Source organism: Anas acuta, chromosome 2, assembly GCF_963932015.1.
Source record: "Anas acuta chromosome 2, bAnaAcu1.1, whole genome shotgun sequence".
NCBI lineage: Eukaryota > Metazoa > Chordata > Aves > Anseriformes > Anatidae > Anas > Anas acuta.
The window spans coordinates 47,322,040-47,332,078 of NC_088980.1; positions in this window are offsets into that span (position 1 = coordinate 47,322,040).

Consider the following 10,039-nt stretch of genomic DNA (forward strand, 5'->3'; position numbering starts at 1 on the left):
GATCTGCAGTGGCAGAGGGTCCTCCTCATAAAACAGGGAAAGGTCTATAGAATTTAAAATGATTTGTGTTTTATTTGTAAATAAAAGACTTGAGAATGATTGCAGGAGTGGCCATTTCAGAACAGAAATAATTCAATCAAAGTTGTAAGTAGCCTTTCTGAATAAACGACTGGCACAAACCCAGTTGTCATTAACATTCCTGAGAATAAACATCTGATGGAACCTCTTTACTGGATTATCACCTACCTACCAAAACAAACAAACAAAACAAAGCAACAACAACAACAACAAAAAAACAGGATTGAAGAGGTAAATTCTCCTGAGCTCAAGTTACTTGCATTCACAATGCTCCAAATCACCAAGCATGCTAGTTCAGCATGTCTCATACAGTTACTGCTCTGCTTTAAAGCTACTCAATTGAGGCCAAGACAAAGCATTGATGGAGCTCATCAGACAGAACTGACACTACCAGAAAAAAAAAAAAAAAAAAAAAAAAAAAAGTAATCATAGAATCATTAAGGTTGGAAAAGACCTCCAAGATCATCTCGTCCTACCATTCCCCTACCACCAATACCACACACGAAATCATGTCCCTAAGCACCATGTCCAACCTTTCCTTGAACACCCCCAGGGACGGTGACTCCACCACTTCCCTGGCCAACCCGTTCCAATGTCTGACTGCTCTTTCTGAGAAGACATGTCTCCTAATTACCAAACTAAGCCTCCCCTGGTGCAACTTGAGGCCATTCCCTCTAGTCCTGTGTCTGGTTATCTGCGAGAATAGGCTGACCCCAGCTCCCCACACCTTCCTTTCAGGCAGTTGTAGAGAGCAATAAAGTCTCCCCTGAGCCTCCTCTTCCCCAGACTAAACAACCCCAGTTCCCTCAGCCACTCCTCACAGGACTTGTGTTCCAGGCCTTTCACCAGCTTTGTAGTCCTTCTCTGGACACACTCCATGGCCTCGATGTCCTTCTTGTAGTGAGGGGCCCAAAACTGAACACAGCACTCGAGGTACAGCCTCACCAGAGCAGAGTACAGGGGGACGATCACCTCCCTGGTCCTGCTGGCCACACTGTTTCTGATACAAGCCAGGATGCCGTTGGCCTTCTTGGCTACCTGGGCACACCGCCAGCTCATGTTCAGGCGAGCATCTACCAACACCCCCAGATCCCTTCCCTCTGCACAGCCTTCCAGCCACCCTGTCCCAAGACAGTAGCACTGCATGGGGTTGTTGTGGCCAAAGTGCAGGACCCGGCACTGAGCCATGATGAACCTCATCCTATTGGTCTCTGCCCATTGATCCAACCTGTCTAAGTCCCTCTGCAGGGGCTTTCTACCCTCTGGAAGATCAACACTTCCCCCCATCTTGGTGTCATCTGCAAACTTACTGTGGGTGCATTCAATTCCCTCATCCAAATCATCAAGATATTAAAGAGGATGGGGCCCCAACACCAACTCCTGGGGAACACCACTCCTGACCGTTCACCAGCCGGATTTCACTCCATTCACAGCTACTCTCTGGACCCAGCTATCAAGCCAGTTTTTAACCCAGCAAAGAGTGTACATGTCCAAGCTATGGGCTGCCAGCTTCTCCAGGAGAATACTGTGGGAGACTGTATCAAAAGATTTGCTGAAGTCTAGGCAGACTACATCAACAACCTTTCCGTCATCCACCAGGAGGGTCACCCAGTCATAGAAGGAGATGAGGTTGGTTGGGCAGGACTCACCTTTCATGAACCCATGCTGACTGGGCCTGGTTCCCTGGTTGTCCCGCATATGCTGCGAGACTGCATTCAAGATGACCTGTTCCATCAGCTTTCCTGGCACCGAGGTCAGGCTGACAGGCCTGTAGCTCCCCAGGTCCTCCTTATAACCCTTCTTATAGATGGGCATCACATTAGCAAGTCTCCAGGCATCCAGGACCTCTCCAGATGACCATGACCGCTGATAGATGACAGAAAGCGGCCCAGCAATCACATCCGCCAACTCCCTCAGCACCCTTCGGTACATCCCATTGGGGCCCATAGATTTGTGGGTATCTAGCTTGCCTAAATAACCTCTAACCCAATCCTCTTCAACCAGGGGAAAGTCTTCCTCTCTCCAGGTTTTCTCCCTGGTTTCCAGGCTCAGTAGTGCATGGGGGCTAGCCTTAGCAGTGAAAACTGAAGCAAAGGAGACATTGAGTAACTCCTCCTTCTCTGTATCCACCATCACCAAGGCATCCACCTCATTTAGCAGTGCACCCACATTTTCCTTAGTCTCCCTTTTGCTGCTGATGTATTTGAAGAAGTCCTTCTTGTTGTCCCTGATGTATCTTGCAATGTTTAATTCCAACTGGTCCTTGGCCTTCCTCATTGCATCCCTGCATCCTGCATTCTCTGACAATGTTCCTATTTTCCTCCCAAGTGGTCTGTCTCTTCTTCCACGTCATGTATGCTTTCTTCTGTTTAAGTTTTCTAAAGAGCTCCTTGCCCATCCACACAGGTCTTCTGCCCCACTCATTTGACTTCTTTCTCTGAGGGATGCACCAATCCTGAGGCTGGAGGAAGTGGTGCTTGAATATAAGGCAACTCTCCTGGGGCCCCTTTCCCTCTAGAGCCCTGGCCCTGGGGATTCCTTCATTTATGTCCCTGAAGCTCTCTTGAAATCCAGGATTGCAGTCCTACTTTTTGCCCTGCTTCCTCCTCACAGGATCTTGAACTCCAACATCTCATGATCACTGCAGTTGAGACTGCCCTCAACCTTCACATTTTCAAATGTTTGTTAGTAGCAGGTCAGCAGGGCCCCTCTCCTTGTTTGCTCACCTACCACCTGCATCAAGAAGTTATCCTCAACATTCTGCAGTAACTTCCTGGACTGTTTGTTCTGAGCTGTGTTGTCTTCCCAGCAAATATCAGTGTGGTTGAAGTTCCCCATAAGAACAAGTGCCTGTGATTGTAAGGCAACTTGCAGATGCCTGTGGAAGGCCTCATCCACTTCTTCTTCCTGATCTGGTGGTCTGTACTAAACACCCACCACAATGTCACCTCTGTTGGCTTGCCCTTTAATCCTCACCTGTAGGCTCTTGGCTCGCACTTTCAGCTGACTCACTTTCAGCTGACCAGAAACCATAGTCAGACTATAATTATCTAGAGCAGGCTAGTGAGCTTGAAAATTTACACTGTCTTCAGTTCTTTGGAATGGGAGTCTCTGCTTTGAAGACAAAGTATCAATATACTTTTCCATAAGATAAGCACATACATTAAAGTATTTCGTTCCATTAATGTGAGGTGGATTTTTTTTTTCACTCCTCTTCTATATAGCAGTTTATCATCGACTCTTCTATAGTGTCTAGTTACCCTTGAAATTGCCAGCCTGTCTGAAGAGAGAAAACTGAAGAATACTGTCAAAGACAGTCATCTGTTACGGTAAGGTAAGGTAAGGTAAGGTAGGGTAAGGTAGTCTTGAAAGGAAAGTAAAAAGTCACATGAAATAATATGAAAAAAAAAGTTTTTTGGGCACTATCATATAAAACTTTGTTACAGCTAACAGTTACACAGGAGATGGCACACAGTCAGATATCAAAAAATGCTAGGACCTGGAGACCAGAAAGGACCACAACCACAAAAGGCAGTGCTATTTGATAGGTCTGTTCTGTTCTGCCTCAGTTCATCTCATCTCACTTTACTGGAAACTTACTGGAAATGTTCCCAGAAAAAGCAAAAACACAAAGTAATTGCATAGTGTATAAAACTGAACGGCAAACCTATTGGGAAAAGTAGAAGCAAGCCTAACCTTTTGGGCTTGCAAATTGGGGTATTTCTTACTATGACAAACTTCCTATGAATCTGCCAGCAAATAGCCTGTCAGCATAAATAAAAAGTATGAACTTGATATGCAATGCAATCAGAATAATGACTTAAAGATTTTCATCCTACAGATCCTAACACAAAAGGGACACAATTATGAAGAATCATACACCAAAAGGCAAACATCAATCTGAGGATCTGATGCTTACTAAGTGATACATATTCATTTTGTATTCTAATACAAGTGTTGACTCCCACCAACTGCTGCTGCTGTGACAGAAATAAAAACTCAAAATGCCAAGCTCTTTGACAAAGAAGTCAGAAGCACCAATGAGGAAGTCAAAGTTCAGGTATCCGAATCAGAGTGGCACACAGAGAGTACTTAGCTGTGTCCTGTTATCATTCAAACACTGATGTCATGATGTGCAGAGCTTGTCCCAGCTTGCTCCCTCATAATTTTTAATGCCATTCTATGTTACAAAATTAAACTAAATAAATAAACAAACAAACAAACAAACAAACAAACAAATAAATAAATATTGCCTGATTTCCATTGTAAGTTTTGCAAATGGGTGAGTTTGGAAGAGGAAAGAGTGGAAGATAGTTCCCTTTTCCTTGCAATGCATCTCAGCAGTGAGAAGAAGAAAAATAATGGAACTGACTTCCATTGAGCAAACAATGCACAATTTTATTGCTTATGATCTGTTGAATAAATGTCCTTCAACACGGATTATTTGAATGAACTAAGCTGCCAAATTTTGTTTTCAGTTTTGCACCAAGTCCTGCAGCAACCCCACCGCCCACCTGACCTCCCTTACCCAGCAGAGGTAGGGGCTCCTGCAAGCCAGCAGGTCTACCCCATTCCTACCCAGGGAAGGGGAGTCAGCATATGCCCATGAGGCCAATGGGAACATGTGATTTGTTTTGTTCCTCATGGTCAGTCCTGAAGCTTCCTTGGGATTTTACCATGACTCACCATATCCTCAGAGTAAATAGAAAATGGCTCCCGACCACTTCAGAATCACAGAGCATCCTGAGCTGTAAGCGACCCAAAAGGATCACTGAGTCCAACTCTTGGCTTCACACAAGATCACCCAAAAATCAGACCATACGTCTGAAAGCATTGTCCGAACACTTCATGAACTCTGTCAGACTCGGTGCTGTGACCACTGCCCTGGAGAGCCTGTGCCAGTGCCTGACCACCCTCTCAGTGAAGAACCTTTTTCTGATATCCACTCTGAGCCTCCCCTGTCACAGCTTCATGCTGCTTCCTCAGATCCTATTGCTGGTCACCAGAAAGAAGAGATCAGTGCCTGCCCCTCTACTCTCTGCATGAGGAGGATGTAGGCCACAATGAGGTCTCCCCTCATCCTTCTCTAAGCTGAACAAACCAAGTGATTTTCCACCATGTTTGAGGTGTTGTCTGATGGCAGAGACCATGCTACATTAATGAATAGCAGTGATGAACAATTAGGCTCTTACATCTCTTAATGAGGAGATGGAGTCTAAGCAAAACACTGCTTAGCTCTGCTTTTGAATATTTGTTTATGCCAAAGTTATTCAAGATTTCTTCAAGGAGGTGCACACTCTGTAAGCTGCAATAACCCTGTGGAGTCTACCAAGGAAAACTACCATTGCTAGAAAGACGTACCAGTCTGTATGTTACCTCTTTAAGCCTGTTGTGCTGCCTAGGGACAAAAATGACATAAATGCTCATACAAGGTGAGGCTGTGAGAACTCAGCATTGATATGGCTCCAGAGATGATCTTTTCAGTGTTTATAATAAATATCTGACAGGAAGTATAGAGAAGACCAAGCCAGACTCTTCTCAGTGGTGTCTATTGACAGGAGAACAGGCAACAGGCAGAAGCTGAAATGTGAGAAATTCTTTCTGAAGAAAACACTTTTTTTTTTTTTTTTAATTAGTGGGGTGTTTGAATATTGGAACAAGTTGATGAGAAAGGCTTTAGAGTCTTCATCTCTGGAAATATTTGAAGCCCAACTGGATATAGCCCTTGGCAACCAGCTTGTAGCTGACCTTGCTTTGAGCAGGGGTTTGGACTCAACAGTCTCCAGAAGTCCCTTCCCACCTCAAATACTCTGTGGTTTCGTCGTTGCCATCATGACCTCATCTGGTCAACATGAGAAAAATTCAAGCTCTGTTGTATTGGGGTTTTCTTTCATCAGGAGCCATCCCATGCTCCTAAGAGACTTTTATTATTCTGATTGCAGCTGAAGAACATGTCTTAGGAGGGAAGGCCAGTAGGCTGCCTAGAGTTCAGCAGTAGCAGCTCCTTCTTTCTCATTGTTTTAAGCCTCTCTTCAGAATCAGATGATAATTTTCAGTTACAAGTTATCAATATGAATAAACTTAGTAAGGTCTTGTGAACCACATCTTGTGACCCACATTACTTCCGCAAAATCCTGGATGAAAGTTTTCACTGAAAGGGGGTAAGCAGTGGAAACAACAAAGCCTTCCTCTCCAGAGGCACGCACCAGTGGAGACAGACACTTACGGACTTCCCTGTCTAGCACCAAAGCAAGCACCTACCAACCCTCGTGTCAAATGGGATAAATCCTGTCTTCTGGCTTAGTGGGAGAGATGGGAACAGGCATTTATGCATTGCTTTCTTTGGAAAGCCACTAACACACCGAAGATAACAAAAAGTTTATAAATCTTACTATTGCAGATAATTCAGCAAAAGGCTACAGTTATTGTCTGAACCTGCAGAATAGAGTAAAATTCACTTGAAATTATACCAGGTTGTCCCAGGCAACTTGCTTAAAACCATGACAGCTCATAAATCTCAGTCACAGAACTTGTCTTCTTTGCAAGAGACCACAGAGCTCAACACTCCTGCCATTGCATTGCTTTTTTACTACACCTCATTCCCTAGGCTTTGCTCTCTTTTTCCTTACATGTTCTTTAGAGCCAGAGAGAAATTAATCAAAATTAAATAGAAGCATTCTCAATTGGATTTATTTTCCAGTAAGTTTGAGCAAAGCCCACAAGGTAAGGTGGACTACCTGAAGGACATAATACAGCCAGAAGAAAGTATGCCCCAAGTCATTATCACAATAGACAAACATTATTGTTGTTTTACTCCAATAGTTTGAAGTGTTATGCTTGAAGTGTAATGGTTAGGTGTTAATGAGAAGTTCTTTAAACATAATAGCTTTTGAAGTATAAATGAGTACAGCAAAGTGCTATCAGTAATGGTTGAATGCAATAAAAACACACATGTAGCTCATTATTCCTTGTTAATGAAGACTTTCTCCTGGTTTGGTAGGGACTATTCTATAGAATTTTAAAATCCTTTAAACTTCTGTCTTTGCTTATCCTGCTGCGGTTAGACAAAATGATAAAGGACAAAACGACAAAGCATTGAGCAATATGCTCCTTTCTCTCTGTTGAGCTTTTATGCTATTTACCTTGGCTTTACATATTCAAGAAACAACTACGTGTAAACTGGTTTTCATAACATTTAATTCCTTGGATAGAAAAGTTTGATGAGATATGCATCTTTGTTACCTAATTTCCCTGGCATGATGTTATTTTTTGTCAGTGGCTTTTCTGAGTCACATGAGTAAGGGGACATCCCTCTCTTGGGGTGGGACACATCTGGAGAGTGTTAATAAAACTCTCATCGTCAGACTCTTCAGCACAGTGGTTCTGCTGGAGACACACTTCAGTTCAGAAAAATGACTTACTAAAGAAAAGTAGAAGAATATGACCTTATGTACTCATTCAAAATCAACACCAGACAGTAATGGGTCTTCAGAAAAATAACCAGGTTGGAACCATGGTTATAGACATCCAAACTAATTAAGAAGCAGATTGACTCTGTTCCCTTTGTTTCTTCCAAAGCCTAATACATAGATTGTTAATTTTACTTTATTAGGCAAACAGGACAGTCCCACATTTTGTACAGCAGAAGCTAAAGATAGGGACATGAGTAATCTGTGGATTCATTTAACAAGTACCAAACATTCATTCAAAATGTTAAGAGCTTTGTTGACAAGTTGCAACAAATTCATGCGTAGCGTTGATAGATAGTAATACTGCACATTAACTCCTTCTGATTTGATAAATACCATCACTCACTGGAAAACAAATTATGGCATCACCTTCAAAGCATGTCCCTCCTGCGGAATTCAGGAAGAGCTGAAAAGTGAGAACTAGACACACCAAAATCAGTGGGACATGCTTCAAGTTAGGCAAGTATAGACATGAATTGCAGCTTTAACATGTATCCTAATAAAATTGATGCATATATTTTCAAGGCCCTCACCTGTATTCAAAACAAGCTTTAAGTACTTTACATGTATATGAGTAACATATGGACATTGATAGCCCATACACTCTCCATGTTATTACAGGTAAAGTAAACATCAAAATAAACTAAAGTGGGATTATTAAAATAGAACTGAATGTTTTTTAATTGTCGTAGAACTCATTTTTACTACTGAATTAGTTATATATTAAAGTTTAAACACTTCTGTTTTTATACAAACATGCAATTAAATTGTAATTGCTTTATAAGAAAACCCTAAACCTAACCAAACTCTAAACCTAACCCCTACCCTTCCCTAAACTTAACCCTACACCTAACTGAAAACTAACACTAACCCTAAACAATAACCCTAATGCTAATGATAATTCAACACTAACTGTAACCCTAAAACTAAACCTAAAAATAATCCAACACTAATCCTAACACTAAACATAACACTCACCTCAATGCTAATCCAAACCTAAATCTAAACCTACCCAAAGGTCTAAACCTAACCATAAACCTTAACCCAGTGCAAACCCTAAAACTAACCTTAACCCTAAAGCTAATCCACCCAAAAACCTAGCCCTAACCCTAAACATAACAATGCTCCTAAGCTTAACCAGAACCATACCACTTACCAAAACTCAAACCATAACCCTAACAGTACCCCAACCAAAACCCTAAACTCTATTCCTTATCCAACCCCAAACCTAATCCAAACCTAGCCATAAACATAACCATAAACCTAACTGTAACCATAACAAAAAAAACACTAAACCTAACCCTAACTGCAACTCTCATCCAATCCTAGTCCTAACTCTAGAGCTAACCCAAACCTAAACCCTGATCCTACTACTAACATTAACTCTAAACCCAACCCTAAATGTAATTTTAATCAACCAAGAACCATAACCCTAACACAAATCCTAACTCTAACCATAACCCTAATCGCAGCTCTAATCCAATCCTAGCCTTAACCCAGACCTAACTCTAAAACTAACACTAACCCTAACCATAACACAAAACCTAATGCTAACCCAAATCCTAACTGAAACTCTAATCCAACCCTAGATATAACCCTAACCCTAACACAAACCCTAACCCTAACCCTAATCGCAACTCTAATCCAACCCTAGCCCTAACCCTGACCTTAACCATAACCCTAAAGCAAAACCTAAACCTAACTCTAAAGATTAACGCTAACTCTAATCCAACCCGAACCCCAAATCCAACCTAAAATTTACATGTAACTGTAACCCTAAACCTAACCCTAGCCCCAAACATGTCCTAACACTAACCCTAAGTGAAACTCTAATCCATTCCTAGAGCTAACACTAACCCTAATTCTCAACCTAACCCTAACCGTAACCCTAACTCGAACCCTTACCAAAACTCTAACTGTACTTCTCACCCTAACTCTAATTGCAATTATAATCCAATCCTAGCCCTAATCCAAACACTAAACATAATGCGAAACCTAAACCTAATCCTAACTCTAACCCTAAATCTAAACGTAACTCTAACCCTAACCCTAAATCTAAACGTAACTCTAACCCTAACCCTAAATCTAAACGTAACTCTAACCCTAACCCTAATCCAACCTTTACACTAACCCAAACCCTAACCGAAACTCTAATCCAACCCTAGACCTAACCCTAATCCAAACGCTAATCCAACACTAACCTGAACCCTTACACTAACCCTAACCCTAATCTAACCCTACCCATAACCACTAACCCTAACTTAACATTAAACTAGACTTAACCCTAACCATAAACCCTAACCTGACCCTAACCCAAATCCCTAACCCTATCCATAACCTTAACCCTAACACTAACTCAACCCTAACCCTATCCTAACCTTAATAAAAGGTCAATATATCCAAGGAGGGTCATTTCTCAATTTTATATGATTTCTCATTCATTTCTAAATCTTAAAACAGTTACTGAGGTACTCTTCCTTGCTCCTTTTTTT